We start from the raw sequence: 19,830 nt of genomic DNA, 5'->3' as shown, positions 1-19,830 counted from the left end.
CCAGATGCCATGATCTTTGCTTTTTGAATGTTGAGTTTTAAGCCAACTTTTTCACTCTCCTCTTTCACTTTCATCAAGAGCCTCTTTAGTTCCTCTTCACTTTCTACCATAAGGGTGGTATCATCTGCATATCTGAGGTTATTGATATTTCTCCCAGCAATCTTGATTCCAGCTTGTGCTTCATCCAGCCTGGCATTTCACATGATGTACTCTGCATAATTTAAATAAGTAGGGTGACAATATACAGTCTTGACGTACTCCTTTTCCAGTTTGGAACCAGTCCATTGTTCCATGTCCAGTTCTATTGCTTCTTGACCTGCATTCTATTAAATAGCTTTTAATAAAATCATCTGATGTTTTTTCTTTCAGTCCTCTCCACAAAACTAGGAACTCAAAACACAAAACATGGTAACTCAAAAGAAAAACTATAAGAATAAGGCAGTACAATACCTAAAGCTATCAAGGATAAGAAACAAAAACTGTCACTGCCAAAGCCAAGATATATTTTCATGGGCTAAAATGAAAAAGATGGTTCTTCCTCTGAGTCATTTTCCAATTTCTTTCACAAATTCAAAATGCATTTATAAGTAAGGAGACTTGACACAAAGTATCCCACAATGAATTAAAGTAGAATTAGTGCCAGACCTTCTCTGTTTGGTTTCTGACTAGTGCACCTTCTATGTACCATACCCTGGGTTATCTTGTTATCTGCAATCTATCCCTTCCTTTTGGCACTACCTCTCCCTCTTGAGAGTCCCTTGGACTGCAAGGAGATCCAACCAGTCCATTCTGAAGGAGATCAGCCCTGGGATTTCTTTGGAGGGAATGATGCTGAAGCTGAAACTCCAGTACTTTGGCCACCTCATGTGAAGAGTTGACTCATTGGAAAAGACTCTGATGCTGGGAGGGATTGGGGGCAGGAGGAGAAGGGGACGACAGAGGATGAGATGGCTGGATGGCATCACTGACTTGATGGTTGTGAGTCTGAGTGAACTCCGAGAGTTGGTGATGGACAGGGAGGCCTGGCGTGCTGCGATTCATGGGGTCGCAGAGTCGGACTGAGCGACTGAACTGAACTGAACTCCCATTTCTTCAGCTGGGTGGGCATTGTATCTCAATGCCCAGAGCTACACAAAATAACTACTTGTCAAATTAATGGATGAATAACTTCTCTGTCTTAATATCTGCTCCCTCCCTCAGTACACTTCAGATTAATTGTGGCTTTAAAACCGTATATTCATCATGTCACTCTCATGTTGGAAAACCTTCATTGGCTTTCAGTTATTTACAACAGTGATTCCCAGTCCTGACTTCACATTAGAATTACCTGGGGAGTTTTTAGAGCAACCTATGCCCAGCCTCACTCATTGGCGGGATAGATTGAAGGCGAGAGAAGAGGGTGGCAGAGGATGAGATGGTTAGACAGCACCGCAGATTCAAAGGACAAGAATTTGAATAAGATCTCAGAGATGGTGAAGGACAGGGAAGCCTGGTGTGCTGCAGTCCATGGGGTCACAAACAGTTGGACATGACTTAGCAGCTGAGCAACAACATGCCCGGCCTCCCCCAGACCAAATGAAGCAGACTCTACGAGAATGGCGCAAGCTTTTAGGGGTGATAATCAAAGAAGTTGACAAGTGACAGGACAGAATATCAACCAAATCACAGCTGCTTTGCTAACCGAACAGCATGTACACTAGTTGCAAAAAGACAGACTGGCCCTAAATACCAGCTAATTATCATCTCTGCCAGTGTCCATATTTTTCTTTCATGATCCCAAATAAGTCAGTGTAATAAATCACTGATGTACAAAATAAACTTGACATTCCTGACTCTGGAAATCAAGGCTCTTTATAATATTGCCAAATCTCCTTTTAGGACATTATTGCCTCTACCCTTTATATTTAAAATCTGCTTTAATTGTATGTTTATAGCCACTGAACATACCGTGCACATTGATGTTTTCTTGATTTTATTTATCAAATGGGCTGTCTATGATAGAGGACAACTTTGCCTCACTTCATTTTGGTGGGTGATAGAACCAAATAATTATAATCAATAATTGGTTAACACTGTCAACCAATCACATAGCAATTTACAGTGTTTGTGACCTTTTTAGGACATTGATGTTTGTTTACCAATGATGGCATTTAGTACCAATGAACAATGAAAACTATAATAGTGGAGTTAAGGGGATCAAAACTGTGGTTTTTGAGTCTTGTCAAATAGAAAGTTGCTGAGGGAAAGAGAATGGCCATATTTGTCTATTACACACTATATTCCTCATCTTTTAAAAAAGATCTATCTTAGGAATTTCTAACTTTTCTTTCAGGAAGTTATATCTCATTCTGTTACATAATATGTGAATATATCAATCAAAAAGTGACCAAAGTGGGTTGAAAAGAATAATCTCCAAGAATAATGGAAAGTAATTTCCTTATTCCTACTCCATGGAGCTCTTTCCCCTCATGATATTTTCATTGTTCATTCGCTCAGTTGTGTCCAACTTTGTGACCCCAGGAACTGCAGCATGCTGGGCTTCCCTATCCTTCACTGGCTCTGGGAGTTTGCTCAAACTCCTGTCCGTTGAGTTGATTCTACAACAAAAAGTGCTAAAAATAAAGGATATGATTTAGGAACCAATAAAGGTTTATTTAATATATGTTTGCATCATTCACAGGAGGACTCAGGGCACACAAAGTGTATGGATGTAGGGATGACTAACCACTGTCAGCTGGACTATGGCCACAGGAGCCATATTTCCATGTTTAAGCAAGACAAAATTTTAGATCACTGGATTATACCATGCTTAATATCAAAAAACTGTTACAGGCTATATAGGTGTCCTAAGTATTTCTGAAAATTCAGAGGCCCATTAAACGGATACAGTTATTTTATGGTGTTTTACAACAACCTGGAGTGGAGTTTTCAACAAACTCCTAAAAGAATGTTAAATTAAGTCTGTTGAGTGAGTTACTCACTCAGATAGAGACAAATATTTGACTCTAAAGGACTCTTTGAAGCTCTCCCTTTTCATATTATATCCAGAGTCTTTTGGTAGTCATTTGTATTTATGATGTTATTGTAAAATTTGGGTATCTAGTCCAAGAGTTTGCAAAACACAGAGCTTTAGTCGTATAGGCAGACTAACAGTCCCTCTGTAAATCTGTTATGTTACATGGCAAAAAGGACTTTGCATACATGATTAAAGGAAAAAGGGAAAAAAAGACATAGATGGTTAGATGTCCCCGCTTTATATGGATGGGACCAATCTAATCACATAAACCCTTAAAAGCAGAGAATCTCTCTTAGCTATGGTTAGAGATAAAGATGTAAGGATGGAAACAGGGTCAGAAAGATGCTACATTGATGGCTTTGAAGATGGAGAAAGTGGACCATGAGCTAAGGAATTCATGGCCTTAAGAAGCTATAAAAGAGAAGGAAACAGACTTTACCCTGGAGTCTACACAGGAAAATGCAGCATTGCCCACAAAATTAATTTGTCATAGTGAGAACTATGACAACTTCTTACCTACAGAACCGAAAGATAATAAATTTTTGTTTGTTTAAATTTATAGTAATTTGTTATAGCAGCTATAGAAAACGAATACAAGAGATTGTATGGCCATTTTTCTTAAATGGGAAGTAGGGGGAATTCAAAAAATATAGATTCTTCTCAAAGCATTTACTAAGAAATATTTGGCAAACAGACTTGATGCTACTATTTTTGTTTTCAAAACTTCCTAATTATTCTGTAATGTAATTGCAAAATCCATTCATTTATTAGGCTGGAAATTACATAATTTTCTTTTTAAAAAAGAGCTTCATTGAAATAAAGTTCACAGATGATTCACACATGTACAATTCATTGTTTCTTAGTGTAGTCATACAGTTGTGTAATCATCATGACAGTCTGATTTTAGAACATGTTTGATCTCCTGAAAGAAATCCCATATCCATTAGCAGTCAACCCCCATCCTTCACCCTCAGTCTTAAACAATAGCTAACCTACTTATGTCTCTATAAATTTGCCTATTCTGGACATTTCATATAAATGGAACTCTTATAATATGTGGCCTTTTGTATCTGGCTTCTTTGATGTAGCATGTTTTTAAGGTTCAATCATGTTGTAGTGAGTATCAGTACTTCATTCTTTTTATTGCTGAGTAATATTCCATCATATAACTATACCATATTTTGTTTGTTCATTCAACAGTTGATGAAAACTTAGGTTGTTTCCACTTTTTAGTTATTATGACTAATTCTGCTATGACCACCTGTGTACAAGTTTTTGTAAAGACATATTTTCAGTCTTCTGGATATATGGCTAAGAGTGGAATTGCTAGGTCATATGATAAATCTATTTAATGTGTTAAGGAACTGTTAATTGCTTCCCAAAGTGACTGAATGATTTTGCATCCCTACTATTATGAATGTGCCAGGTTTCCAATTTCTCTGTATCCTCATCAGAACTTGCTACTGTCTCAGTTTTTAATCATAGCCATTCTAGTGGAGGTGAAGTGATATTTCATTGTGGTTTAATTTATATTTCCCCAGTAATTAATGATGTTGAGCATCTTTTTAGGTGCTTATTGACCATTTGCAAATCTTCTTTGGAAATGGTCAATGTCTATTCACACCCTTTACATTTTTCAACTGAGTTCTCTTTTTTTTTAAACTTAGACTTTTTTTATTTTTATTTTAGAACAGTATTAAGTTCATAGCAATGTTGAGAGGACTGTACAAAGGGTCACCATATACTGCCCCTTCCACATATGCATAGCTTCTCCCCTTGCCAACATTTCCCACCAGAGTGGTACCTTTGTTATAACTGATGAAACTACAGTGACACATTATAATCACCCGAAATCCACAGTTTATATTGTTATTCAATCTTGATGTACATTCTATGGGTTTGGACAAACGTGTAATGACATGTGTCCCTCATTATGGTATCATACAAAATAGTTTCACTGCCCTAAACATCCTCTGTGCTCCACTTATTCATCCCAATCTCTTTCCTCTCCCTTGGTAATCACTGATCTTTTTACTATCTTGATAGTTTTGTCTTTTCCAGAAAGTCATATAGTTGGACTCATACAGTAAGTAGCATATTCTGATTAGCTTCTTTTCATTTAGTATTATCACCCCCATCACCACCACTCTTCAAGCCTTGATAGTTTACTTCTTTTTAGCGCTGAAAAATCTTCCACTGTCTGCAAGTACCACAATATATTTATCCACTCACCCACGGAAGGACATATTTATTGCTTCCAAGTTTTGACAATTGGAACTGCTATAAACATCTGTGTGGAGGGTTTTGTGTAGGCATAAGTTTTCAACTCCTTAGGGGTAAGTACCAAGGAGCACAATTGCTGGATCTTATGGTAAGAGTATGTTTAGTTTCCTAAGAACCTAACCAACTGTCTTCAAAAGAGGCTGAACCATTTTGCGTTCTCACTACCAGTGAATGAGAGTTGTTGCACATCTTGGTCACCTCCACTTCACATTATGGATGCTCAGGTCAGAGGAGGCCAGTGACATGTTAGTGGAAGTCTCTTTGGGGAGAGGTTTCTGTCATCTCTTCTGCTCTCCGTTTGCTCCTTTCCTCTCTTTCTGCTTGGAACATACTCATAGCGCTTGGAATACAGCAACTGATGGCAATCGTGAATTGACCAGCACAAAAACAATGTCCTCAGCTTGGCAGAGCCAGACAGAGACAACTTGGAATCCTGTTGGTAGTGTTAACTAAATGTGAAGTAGCCACCCCAGTTACACTAACTTTGAACTTTTTATTTAAGAAAAGTAAAACTGTTAGTTGCTCAGTCGTCTCTGACTCTTTGCTATCCCATGGACTGTAACCCGTCAGGCTCCTCTGTCCATGGGATTCTCCAGGAAAGAATACTGGAGTGGGTTGCCATTCCCTTATCCACAGGATCTTCCCGACCCAGGGATCAAACCCAGGTCTCTTGCATTGCATGCTGATTCTGAACCACCGTGGAAGGCTAAGAAAAGTAAAACTTCACTTATTTAAGTCTTAACAGTCTGACTTTCTGTTTATGAAAGAAAGTCTTCCTGACTGATTTAGAAGAGAATGCCAACAAGCAAAGATATTCTTCACTCTCTTTGATTTGAATGCTGACAATAAGTTTTATTAAACATATACTGAAATTAAATTCAATTCCATATTTACTAAATATTGTATAACCAAGAATTTTGAAGGTTAGATCAGAACTTAGTCTAGACCCACTTACTGAGTCAGAGTATAAACTTTTCAGGCCCAGTTTGGTATGCAAAATCTGGGAATATAAAGAAAAGTGTGGTGTATCTCTCTGGGACAGCATGTATTACCTAAAAGAATACAGAAGAAGGAAAGTCAAAGATAAAAGACGTATTTATTGAATCTTTGAATTAGGTAGAGAATAAAGTTAACTCATTTTACTCTCACAACAATTTATAAGTGTTTTTACCTCATTATAAATGGGTGGAAATTGAGTCTCAGAGAAGCTAATATATCTACCCCAAAATTCACAGAGTTAAACAAAACTAAGATAGGATTGTGAGAGTTGGACTGTGAAGAAGGCTGAGCGCCAAAGAATTAATGCTTTTGAACTGTGGTGTTGGAGAAGACTCTTGAGAGTCCCTTAGACTGCAAGGAGATCCAACCAGTCCATTCTGAAGGAGGTCAGCCCTGGGATTTCTTTGGAAGGAATGATGCTAAAGCTGAAACTCCAGTACTTTGGCCACCTCATGCGAAGAGTTGACTCATTGGAAAAAACTGATGCTGGGAGGGATTGGGGGCAGGAGGAGAAGGGGACAACAGAGGATGAGATGGCTGGATGGCATCACTGACTCGATGGACGTGAGTCTGAGTGAACTCCAGGAGCTGGTGATGGACAGGGAGGCCTGGCAAGCTGTGATTCATGGGGTTGCAAAGAGTCAGACACAACTGAGCGACTGAACTGAACTGAACTGAAGATGGGATTAACACCCATGTTATTTTTGTGCACAGCCCATGATTAATTCTACCATCCTAAACTGTCTTGGAAATGGAGAAGTTAGTTTGTGTGTGCATGCTAAGTCACTTCAGTTGTGTCCAACTGTTTTTCAATGCTATACTGTAGCCTGCCAGGCTTCTCTGTCCATGGGATTCTCCAGGCAAGAAGACTGGAGTGGGTTGCCATGCTCTCCTCCAGAGGATCTTGCCAACCCAGGGATCAAATCCATGTCTCTTATGTCTCCTGCATTGGCAGGCAGGTTCTTTACCACTAGTGCCACCTGGAAATCTCTCAGAAGCCAGTAGTTAATACCAAAAAAGTTTGTCAATAGGAAGTATGACTGTAGCTACCAGAATGGTGGTGTTGGATAAGGTGCAAGTCTCAGAGAAAGAAACTGGCAAGGTTGAGGCATAGACTCACTCCCAGAGACCATCTTCCTAAGCAGCTTATAAGGAAAGGGACTTGGACACAGAGGCCAAGCAGAAAAACAGCCCATAATATACTAGGCCCAGCTCTCTAGACAAGAAATTTAATTCAAATCAATCAATGTTTTGATCATCAGCTAGGTGTTCGGCACCATTCTTCACTCTAGAAATAGTACAATATATAAGTCACTCTCTGTGCCTTTGAGGAGTTCATAGTCTAACAGGGCCACAGGAGAGTTGGCAGGCAGTTGCAATGCTGTGTAATATCTCTTTGGAAAAGATAAAAGTACACATAGGGTGTTACAGGAGAACATAGGATATCTAAGTCAGTATCCAGTCCCTGGAGAATGGAATGGCTAACCACTTCAGTATTCTTGCCTTGAGAACCCCATGGAGAGTAAGAAAAGGCAAAAAGATATGACACTGAAAGATGAACTCCCCAGGTCGATAGGTGCCCAATATGCTACAGGAGAATAGTGGGGAAATAACTCCAGAAAGAATGAAGAGACAGAGCCAAAGTGAAAACAATGCCCAGTTGTGGATGTGACTGGTGAAGGAAGTCAATTTCGACGCTGTAAAGAGCAATATTGCATAGGAACCTGGAATGTTAGGTCCACGAATCAAGGCAAATTGGAAGTGGTCAAATAGGAGATGGCAAGAGTGAACATTGACATTTTAGGAATCAGTGAACTAAAATGGACTGGAATGGGCAAATTTAATTCAGATGACCATTATATCTACTACTGTGGGCAAGAATCCCTTAGAAGAAATGGAGTACCCATCATAGTCAACAAAAGAGTCCGAAATGCAGTACTTGGATGCAATCTCAAAAATAACAGAATGATCTCTGTTCATTTCCAAGGCAAACCATTCAATTTCATGGTAATCCAAGTCTATGTCCCAACCAGTAATGCTGAAGAAGTTGAAATTGATCAGTTCTATGAAGCCTTACTGGAGAAGGAAATGGCAACCCCCTCCAGTACTCTTGCCTGGAAAATTCCGTGGGTGGAGGAGACTGGTAGGCTACAGTCCATGGGGTCGCAAAGAGTCAGACACGACTGAGTGACTTCACTTTCTTTCTTTCTATAGTTCCTTTTGGAGAAGGAAATGGCACCCCAATCCAGTGTTCTTGCCTGGAGAATCCCATAGACAGAGGAGCCTGGTGGGGCTATAGTCTATGGGGTTGCAAAGAGTTGGACACAACTAAGCAACTAACACACACACATGAAGCCTTACAAGACCTTCTAGAACTAATATGCAAAAAAGATGTCCTTTTCATCATAGGGGCTGCTGCTGCTAAGTTGCTTCAGTTGTGTCCGACTCTGTGCAACCCCAGAGATGGCAGCCCACCTGTCTCCCCCGTCCCTGGGATTCTCCAGGCAAGAACACTGGAACAGGTTGCCATTTCCTTCTCCAGTGCATGAAAGTGAAAAGTGAAAGTGAAGTCACTCAGTCGTGTCCAACTCCTAGCAACCCCATGGACTGCAGCCTACCAGGCTCCTCCGTTCATGGGATTTTCCAGGCAAGAGTACTGGAGTAGGGTGCCATTGCCTTCTCTGATCATAGGGAAATGGAATGCAAAAGTAGGAAGTCAAGAGATACCTGGAGTAACAGTCAAGTTTGGCCTTGGAGTACAAAATGAAGCAGGGAAAAGGCTAATGGAGTTTTACCAAGAGAATGTACTGGTCATAGCAAACACCTTCTTCCAACAACACAAGACTCTACACATGGACATAACCAGATGGTCAATATTGAAATCAGATTGATTATATTCTCTGCAGCCAAAGATGGAGAAGCTCTATACAGTCAGCAAAAACAAGACTGGGAGCTGACTGTGGCTTTCAGATCATGAACTCCTTATTGCCAAATTCAGACTTCAATTGAAGAAAGTAGGGAAAACCACTAGACCATTCAGGTATGACCTAAATCAAATCCCTTATGATTACACAGTAGAAGTGATAAATAGATCCAAGGGATTAGATCTTTTAGACAGAGTGCCTGAAAAACTATGGATGGAGGTTCATGACATTGTACAGGAGGCAGTGATCAGGACCATCCCCAAGAAAAATAAATGCAGAAAAGCAAAATGGTTGTCTGAGGAGGCCTTACAAATAGCTGAGAAAAGAAGAGAAGCAAAAGGCAAAGGAGAGGAGGAAAGATATACCCATTTGAATCTAGAGTTCCAAACAATAGCAAGGAGAGATAAGAATGCCTTCCTCAGTGTCAGTGCAAAGAAATAAATGAAAACAATAGAATGGGAAAGACAGATCTCTCCAAGAAAATTAGAGATACCAAAGGAACATTTAATGCAAAGATGAGCACAATAAAGGAAAGAAATGGCATGGACCTAACAGAAGTAGGAGATATAAAGAAGAGGTGGCAAGAATGCACAGAAGAACTATACAAATAAGATCTTCATAACTAGATAACCACGATGGTGTAATTACTCACCTGGAGCCAGACATCCTAGAATGTGAAGTCAAATGGGCTTTAGGAAGCATCACTACGAACAGCGCTAGTGGAGATGCTGGAATTCCAGTTGAGATTTTTCAAATCCTAAAAGTGCATGAAAGTTCACTTTCATGCAGCTGTGAAAGTGCTGCACTCAATATGCCAGAAAATCTGGAAAACTCAGCAGTGGCCACAGGACTGGAAAAGGTCAGTTTTCATTCTAATTCCAAAGAAGGGCAATGCCAAAGAATGTTCAAACATTCTTGCCTGGCTACAGGCCATGGGGTTACACAGAGTTGGGCATTACTGAAGTGACTGAGCATGCAAGCATGAACAGCAAGTACAGAGGCCCTGAGGCAAAGTGAACATGGTGTGTTCAGGAAGCTGCAAAAGGCTGAGTCCAGCTGAAGCCAGGGTACAGAATGAGGTGAGTGAGATAAGCAGAGGTTACAGGAAGAAAAACTGGCTTGGCATGCTGAGACATTTGGTATTTATTCTGAGCGCAGTTGTGCATCACTAGTGGGTTTCTAAAAAAGGAGTGACATGACCTTATTTTTAGTTGAAAGTATTATTCTCATTGGAAGGCAAAGAATGTATTAGAGAGGCAAACCTGGAGGACCAGTTTAGAGGCAAGTTTATAGGCAGTAATTGAGGTAGAGGTGGTGATGAGATACAGTTAAAATGAAGAAGGACAGGCTGAATTGAAACCTAAAGCTGCTAATGATGTAGAGTTAAAGTGAATAAACAGGGACACGGTTTGTGGCCATCCTTATATTGCTAAGGGCTTCTTCGGTGGCTCAGATGGTCAAGAATCTGCCTGCAGTGCAGGAGACCCAGGTAGGATCCCTGGGTCTGGAAGATCCCTGGGAGGAGGGAATGGCTACCCATTCACGCATGCTTGGCTGGATCATCCCATGGACGGAGGAGCTTGGCAGGCTACAGTCCATGGAGTCACTAAGAGTCAGATACGACTGAATGACTAACACTTACATTGCCAAAGAAGGGCTTTTTGTTTTCTGTTAATAGCAAAGAAAACTGAGCATATTTCAGTTGTGTTGGAAAAGAGCCTACAGTAAGAAGAGACAGCTAGTGGGGCAAAGTTCTTGAGGAGCAAAAAGGAAAGGGTTAAGAATTTAGATAGAGATATATGGACACGTGGTGGGGGATGGGGGAATGGATTGGGAGGTTGGGATTAACGTATGCACACCTGCATGTGTAAGACAGACAGCTAGTGAGAACTTGCTGCAATAACACTGGGAGGTCATCTTGGTGCTCTGCAGTAGATGGCTGGGATGGGAGGGGAATGGGAGGGAGGCTCAAGAGGCAGCGGTTACATGTATACATATAGCTGATTCACTTCATTGCACAGCAGAAACTCACACAACATTGTAAAGCAACTATTCCCCAACTGAAAAAACAAAAGAAAAAAAGTGAGTCTACTCCTGTCCTGAGCGGAAGGGTGGCATTTCCTGCCTGGCAGATGAGGGTAGAACTCACATCTGAGAGCTAGCAGAAACCCAGAGTCCAGGCCCTGGGGAAGGGCTTGGCAAGTGTAGAAGCAGAGGATGGCTGTGTTGCTTTCCCTAGAAAGTTACTTGAGAACTTGTCCACTTGAAAATGAAATGCGTGTGTATTTGGTCATGTCTGACTCTTGGCAACAGCATGGACTGTAGCCTGCCAGGTTCCTCTGTCCATGGAATTTTCCATGTGAGAATACTTGAGTGGATTTCCATTCCCTTCTCCAGAGGACCTTCCCACCCCAGGGATCAAACCCAGGTCTTCTGCATTGCAGGCAGATTCTTTACCATCTGAGCCACCAGGGAGCCCAACACAGTTTACTTAAATCTTATTGTGTCATGCATGTGTGCTAAGTCGCTTCAGTCATGCCCAGCTCTGCAACCCCATGGACTGTAGCCCACCAGGCTCCTCTCTCCATGGGATTTTCCAGGCTAGAATACTGGAGTGGGTTGCCATTTCTTTCTCCTGTGCTCATACTGGTGGAGTTCTTGCTTGGAAACTTCTACTGTCTTTGTTAAGTAGATTATATTCTAAGTGCAAAGAGGAAGTGTTAAGGAAATTGGGGATGATTTGAATAATCACCACAAGGCATAAAAGGGAGTATTGATGAGGAAAACAGAAAGATCCCAAAGCATTAAATTCCCAGTTAATTGGAAATTATGGCTTTTTGGTGGCACCAGTCTTTGCCATTATGTGGCTTCCTCCATGAGCATTTGGCTGCCTTGATGTGAGGGCAGGAAGATTGATAACTAGATCCAAGGTCAGGAATTTAACAAAAAGATCAATGACAGAGCAAAGAAAACTGATCAGAGAGTGGAGATGTTAGACTCTGAAGCTTTAAGGACCTCTCTTCCAAGTGTTGACTAAGTCTAGGAATGGGTGTAAAGGAAAACTGATGGGGGGAGAAGCAGGTGAAGACCTTTGGAAACAAGGAGGTCAAAGTTTGACATTTGCATGGAAAATGCATTGCTTAGTGTACGGTCTATGTGAACATGTTTGCCAGACATGGTGCTTTACATAGATAAGGTCAATTAGAATTTACAACACCTTCAAGAGGAAATTATTTTTATTCCAATTTTCAGATGAATAAATTGACTCTTGGAAAGTTTGAGGAACTTTTGTAAAGTCGAGCAGATATTAACAGCAATAATAAACATTTTATAGCAATTTACTATGTATTAGACATCATTCTAAGCGCTTTACATTCTAAGTTCTGAGTGCTCAGAAGATTGTGTTATTAACATCATAGAAAGGAGGAAGGCACAGAAAGCTTCAGAAACTCAAGTTACATGGCATCTAAGTGGCAAAAAGGTGGACTTCAAGGAAGTGTCAGAAATAGGCTATTAATCAAAGTCAATGTTACTCCAAAATCCTTGTTTTAGCCACTCAGAAATAGCATCTATTTATGACATTTAGAGTGCTTTTTCATTTAAGAAATTCTTTAGGGAAAAAAAATCTCTTCCAAGAATGGTAATAAAAGTTTTAATAAGTTTCATTTCATCTATTTCATTACACTTAAAATTCACACTGTAAAAAATATGAAATGAAACAGAATATTTAGGCTGAAGGAAGAAGAAGGAAGGAAAGGCAGAAATATGAGGGAAAATGAGATAAAATTCAGAAATCATTGCAGAGGTCTCTGTTAATTTTTCCTGTCTGTGAAGTGGCAAGAGATTTTTCCTACTGATTTAAAGCTAACCCATATTCATGGGTTCCTCATGAATATGTTGTCGTTCAGTTGCTAAGTCATATCTGACTCTTTGTGACCCCACGGATTGCAGCATGCTAGGCTCCTGTCCTCCACTCTCCCATGGTTTCCTCAAATTCATATCCATTTAATCAGTGATGTTGTCTAACCATCACATCCTCTGCTGCCCACTTCTTTTGCCTTCTATCTTTCTCAGCATCAGGGTCTTTTCCAATGACTTGGCTCTTTGCATCAGGTGGCCAAAGTATTGAAGCTTTAGCAGCAGTCCTTCCAATAAATATTCAGGGTTGATTTCCTTTACGATTCACTGGTTTGATCTCCTTGCAGTTTAAAGAACTCTCAAGAGTCTTTTCCAGGACCACAATTCAAAAGCATCAGTTCTTCAGTGCTCAGCCTTCTTTATGGTCCAACTCTTATATTGTACATGACTATTGGAAAAACCATAACTTTGACTATTTGGACTTTTGTTGGTAAAGTGATGTCTCTGGTTTTTAATATGATGTCTAGGTTTGTCAAAGCTTTCCTTCCAAAGAACAGTGTCTTTTAATTTCATGGCTGCGGTCACCATCCCCAGTTATTTTGGAGCCCAAGAAACTAAAATCTATCACTGCTTCCACTTTTCCCCCTTCTATTTGTCATGATGTGATGGGACCAGATACCATGATCTTAGTTTTTTGAATGTTGAGTTTCAAGTCAGCTTTTTCACTCTCCTCGTTAGTTCCTCTTCACTTTCTGCCATTAGAGTGGTACTATCTGCAAATCTGAGGTTGTTGATGTTTCTCCCAGCAATATTGATTCCAGCTTGTGATTCATCCAGTCTGGCATTTCACATGATGTACTCTGCATATAAGTTAAATAAACAGGGTGACAATATACAGCCGTGTTATAATCCTTTCCCAATTTGGAACCAATTCGTTGTTCCATGTCTGGTTCTAACTGTTGCTTCTTGACCCACATACAGGTTTCTCCAGAGACAGATGAGGTGGTCTGGTACTCCCATCTCTTTAAGAATTTTCCACAGTTTATTTTGATCCACACAGTCAAAGACTTTAGCATCGTCAATGAAGCAGAAGTAGATATTTTTCTGGAATTCCCGTGCTTTCTCTATGATGCAACAAATGTTGGCAACTTGATTTCTGGTTCCTCTGCCTCTTCAAAACCCTGCTTGTACATCTGGAAGTTCTTGATTCAGGTACTGTTGAAGCCTAGCCTGAAGTATTTTGAGCATCACCTTACTAGCATGAGTGCAATTGTATGTAGTGTGAATATTCTTTAGTATCACCCTCCTTTAGGATTTGAATAAAAACAAATGTTTTCCAGTCCTGTGGCCACTACTGAGTTTTCCAAATTTGCTTACATATTGAGTGAAGCACTTTCATAGCATCTTCTTTAAGGATTTGAAATATCTCACCTGGAATCCTATCACCTCCACTGTCTTTATTCATATTAATGCTTCCTAAGCCCACTTGACTTCATACTCCAGGATATCCGGCTCTAGGTGAATGACCACACTACTGTGGTTATCCGAGTCATTAAAACCTTTTTTGTATAGTTCTTCTGTGTATTCTTGCCACATCTTCTTAATCTCTTCTGCTTCTGTTAGGTCCTTACTATTTTTATTCTTTATTCTGCCCATCTTTGCATGAAATATCCCCTGATATCTCCAATCTTCTTGGCAAGATCTTGTCTTTCCCATTCTATTGCTTTCCTCTGTTTCTTTGCATTGCTCATTGGCCTTCTTATCTCTTGCTATTCTCTGGAACTCTGCATTCAGTTGGATGTATCTTTCCCTTTCTCCATTGCCTTTTGCTTCTTTCTTCTGCTATTTGTAAAGCCTCCTCAACCACTTTGCTTTCTTGCATTTCTTTTTCTTTGGGATGGTTTTGGTTACTGCCTCCTGTACAATATTATAAGCCTCCATCCATAGTACTTCAGGCACTCTGTCTACCAGATCTAATTCCCTTGAATCTATTAGTCACCTCCACTATATAATCATAAGGGATTTGATGTAGGTCATACATGAATGGTCTAGTGGTTTTACCTACTTTATTCAACTTAAGCCTGAGTTTTGCAATAAGGAGTACTTAATCTGACCCACAATCAGCTCTTATTTTTGCTGACTGTATAGAGTTTTTCCATCTTTGGCTGCAAAGAACATAATCAATCTGATTTCAGTATTGATCATCTGGTGATTCCATGTGTAGAGACTTCTCTTGAATCCAAGAAAAGTGTGTTTGCTATAACCAGTGTGACCTCTTAACAAAACTCTGTTAGCCTTTGCCCTGCTTCATTTTGTACTCCAAGGCCAGATTTTCCTGTTATTCCAGGTATCTCTTGACCAGCTACTTATTCATTCCAATCCCTTATGATGAAAATGACATATTTTTGGTATTAGCTCTAGAAGGTCTTATAGGTTTTCATAGAACCAATCAACTTTAGCTTCTTTGGCATCAGTGGTTGAGGCATAGACTTGGATTACTATGATGTTGAATGGTTTGCCTTGGAGATGAACTGAGACAATTCTGTCATTTTTGAGGTTGTACCTGAGTACTGAATTTTGGATTCTTTTGTTGCCTATGAGGTCCCCTCCATTTCTTATAAAGGATTCTTGCCCACATAGCAGATACAATGGTCATCTGAATTAAATTTTCCCAGCCCTGACCATTTTCACTGATTTCTAAGATATCAATATTCCCTCTTATCACATCTGATTTACCTTGGTTTGTGGACCTAACATTCCAGGTTCCTGTATAGTATTGTTCTTTACAGCATCAGACTTTACTTTCACCACCAGACACATCTGCAACAGGGAGTCATTTTCACTTTGGCCCAGTCGCTTCATTCTTTCTGGAGCTATTAGTAATTGCTCTCTGCTCTTCCCCAGTAGCATATTGGACACCTTCCAAACTGGGGAGTTCATCTTTCAATGTCATATCTTTTTGCCTTTTCATACTGTTCATGGGGTTCTTGTGGCAAGAATACTGGAGTGGGTTGCCATTTCCTCCTCCAATGGGCCATGTTTTGTCAGAACTCTTTGCTTTGACCTGTCTGTCTTTGGTGACCCTGCACAGCATGGCTCATAGTTTCATTGATTTATGCAAGTCCCTTTGCTACAACAAGGCTGTGATCCATGAAAGAGTCCTCATGAACATGGTTGCGTGTTTTTTTGGGGGAGGGGGGTGGTCAACAGCTGAAGGGTAAGGATTTTGCAGTAACAAGTTCACAACCTTTGGTAGTTCCTCTTATTACTCCTATTACTGTATACCTGAACCCCTGGGAAGGTGTGGGGGTGCGGTAGGGACTGACAGCTTCTCTGCCAATCAGCTACACTTTTCCACCAATCCAAACAGACTCTTCTGGGCCAACTTCAATAGCTGGACACCAGCCTCCATTTGCCTCTCTGCTTAGTGATTACTACTGTCTCTTTCACAGCTACTGACTATATAGTCTGCTGAAGGGGCATAAGAAAACAGAAAGCAGTATGTCTTTTGACTTGCTGGTTGTGTTATGTTTAAATCCAAGAAAGGAGAACAAGGAGATGACAATATCAAAGTATTTCTATGTGAGTCTGAGCTTGCTGCCGTGAGATTGACAAGTTTTTATTTATGATAATGTTAACCCAAAACTGGGAACCCGAACATTGAAGAACTGTCATGAGCACAATATTTTTCCTTCAAACTTAAGAAATCAATATCATTTAAGGCAAATCAAAACCCTGTGTGGCTCAGACTGAGTTTCAGAGACTTCTTTACCACAAGTCATTTGACCTCCTTTGAGCCTCAGTGTCTTTTTCAATGTCGATAATAACCATCTTCAGAGATCAGGATAATAACCAATCATTATAATGAAAATAGATAATATCTATGAATAGCCTATGACCTGTTACTGAAAACTAGGTCACTGTAACTCTACTTTTCATTTGGAAAACATATATCTTTAGACATGGGCACTGAGGTTACATTTGCTAGTACCTAGTGCTAAGATCTGTGTAAACAGCTACTGTCAATGCAGAATGCTTAGCTTTTGACAAAGACACTGTTTCACATTGATTCCTTGTAGAGCAAATGAATATTACATTCACTAGAAGATGCAGTTGGAAAAGTTTCTTAGCAGCTCAGATGTTCAAAGTGTACAATGTATGTAGATAATTATTTTCTTTTTCCTTTGCAAAGGTTTGTTTATTTTTTAAAACCAAAATGACTAGTGTATGGAAGCAACATATAATTGGAGTTACTGTAAAGGTCACAACTAAATGATAGAATAATTGTTCAAATATGTGGTTTTGTCAGCCAAACACAGTGATTTTATGATCCATTGGTGTCTGCTTTATTTAGAAGGAGGTGGAAACTAGGGAGATTTATACTTCTAGGATGTACCTGATTTGGACTTTTAATCGAGACTCTGGTTAGTGGACTATGGCTTTCTTTAACTCTTCTGATTAATTTTAGTCTATTTACATCACAATATAAAATGGCCAGCTATAGCTAGTCTGTGGGCTGAATTTAGCCTGGAGAACATGTTGCTTGGGCAACACATATATTACAGGTTGGAGAATGGATGCACCCTTGGGACAAGTGTCCACTTTTCACTATGCAAAGTCCCCACCTCTCTACACTGTGGCTTACACTCACTTGGCACCCACCCCTGTACTTATGTATTATCTGGTCGTGGTAGGCATTGGAGTTTGGGACTTCTGATTGATGGAAAGGAAAAAATAAGAAATCACCCAGGTATTTATTTTTGCATGACCTTGTCATTGTGAAGTGGAAAGAAAGTTCCGTTTTTATTATGAATACATGCTATGAATGTGGGTACTGCATTCTTTGGCTTTACAAAAGTCTGCTTCTAAAATAATCTAAAAGGGGACTCATTTTTCCATCACTTCTTTCAAGAGCTCTGTTAAGTAAGCAGCCAAAAAGAGTAAAGGGCCACTGGATATTCAATTAGAGGGAGAGAATTCCTGTCAACCTTACTGAAGGAGGAAAAAAAGCAAATCTGGCAGATCAGGGGCTTTCTGCTCAATGCCCATGTGATTGCCCACAAAGCTCCTGTGATCGAGCGCTGGGACAGCACATCACCCTATTTGCACATGTATGGAAACACTTTTTGTAGAAGCTACTTGACAACATTTAATGTTTATTGTTTACTTGTCATTCCCTGAAACCACACACAGACTGTTTGGGTTACACCTAATGACAGTTTTTATTCATTTTACAGTTTAACATTTCTTTTTATTTAGCTTTTGTTATGGTTTAACAACTCCTTTCATTTGTTGGAATCCTAGACAAGTTTGAAATGTGAGCACACCCGTAAGACAAACACACATCATTACCTTTCCCTCTCCTGGTGTGCAGCCCTTTGTGAAATCTGCCAAGGGAGTGTAGATGCTGATGCAAGGGGATCAGGGAGGGGGAGGGATGGAACCAAATGCCTTGGGATTTCATGGATATTTCTTTGAGAATCCTTCTCCTAGTGAAATGGAAGCTATGGGAGAGAGGTATTAGGTGGTCCACGAAGTGCAGGGCAATAATAGGACTTCAGCGAGGACATTTCTAAGAATATAAAATCCCTGGGGAGAACAAGCACTTAATTTCCTTTCCTTCTTATTCCTCTGGCCAAGATAATTATGCTGACTTGTGATGAGAAAGGAATCGCCATTTGGCCATCTAAATACCCATTTGGACCCTATGCTAAATTCAAATTAGTTAACATTGGGAAGTAGAGGAATGACTATTTTCCTTGGATCTGTCATTCTTTCATATGACAAATAGTGAAGAATATTAACCACAAGTGTCTTACTCTGCTTCTGTACCACACCAGAACCAATAAAATAAGGGAGGTGGTACGTTTTGTGTTCCTGCCCTCATAGATGTTTTAGGTCCCTTGCAAACATCCACTGAGCTACATGATGAAAATAGATGAGAGCCAAGATGCCACACTTTTGAGTCCAAAAAGAAGTCATGGTACCCAAGGGAAAAATTTTAAATATACTTCAGTTCAGTTCAATTGCTCAGTCGTGTCCAACTCTTTGCAACCCCATGAACCGCAGCACGCCAGACCTCCCTGTCCATCACCAACTCCCAGAGTCCACCCAAACCCATGTCCATTGAGTTGGTGATGCCATCCAACCATCTCATCCTCTGTCAGCCCCTTCTCCTCCCGTCCTCAATCTTTCCCAGCATCAGAGTCTTTTCAAATGAGTCAGTCTTCCCATCAGGTGGCCAAAGTATTGGAGTTTCAGCTTTAGCATCAGTCCTTCCAAAGAACACCCAGGACTGATCTCCTTTAGGATGGACTGGTTAGATCTCCTTGCAGTCCAAGGGACTCTCAAGAGTCTTCTCCAACACCACAGTTCAAAAGCATCAATTCTTTGGCACTCAGCTTTCTTTATAGTCCAACTCTCACATCCATATATAACCACTGGAAAAACCATAGCCTTGACTAGACGGACCTTTATGGACAAAGTCATGTCTCTGCTTTATAATATGCTGTCCAAGTTGGTCATAACTTTCCTTCCAAGGAGTAAGTGTCTTTTAATTTCATGGCTGCAGTCACCATCTGCAGTGATTTTGGAGCCCAGAAAAATAAAGTCAGCCACTGTTTCCACTGTTTCCCCATCTATTTGCATGAAGTGATGGGACCGGATGCCATGATCCTCATTTTCTGAATGTTGAGCTTTAAGCCAACTTTTTCACTCTCCTCTTTCACTTTCATCAAGAGGCTCTTTAGT

The sequence above is a fragment of the Bison bison genome, unplaced genomic scaffold, assembly GCF_000754665.1.
Source record: "Bison bison bison isolate TAMUID 2011002044 unplaced genomic scaffold, Bison_UMD1.0 scf7180017864533, whole genome shotgun sequence".
Classification (NCBI taxonomy): Eukaryota; Metazoa; Chordata; class Mammalia; order Artiodactyla; family Bovidae; genus Bison; species Bison bison.
This window is presented reverse-complemented; position numbering follows the sequence as displayed.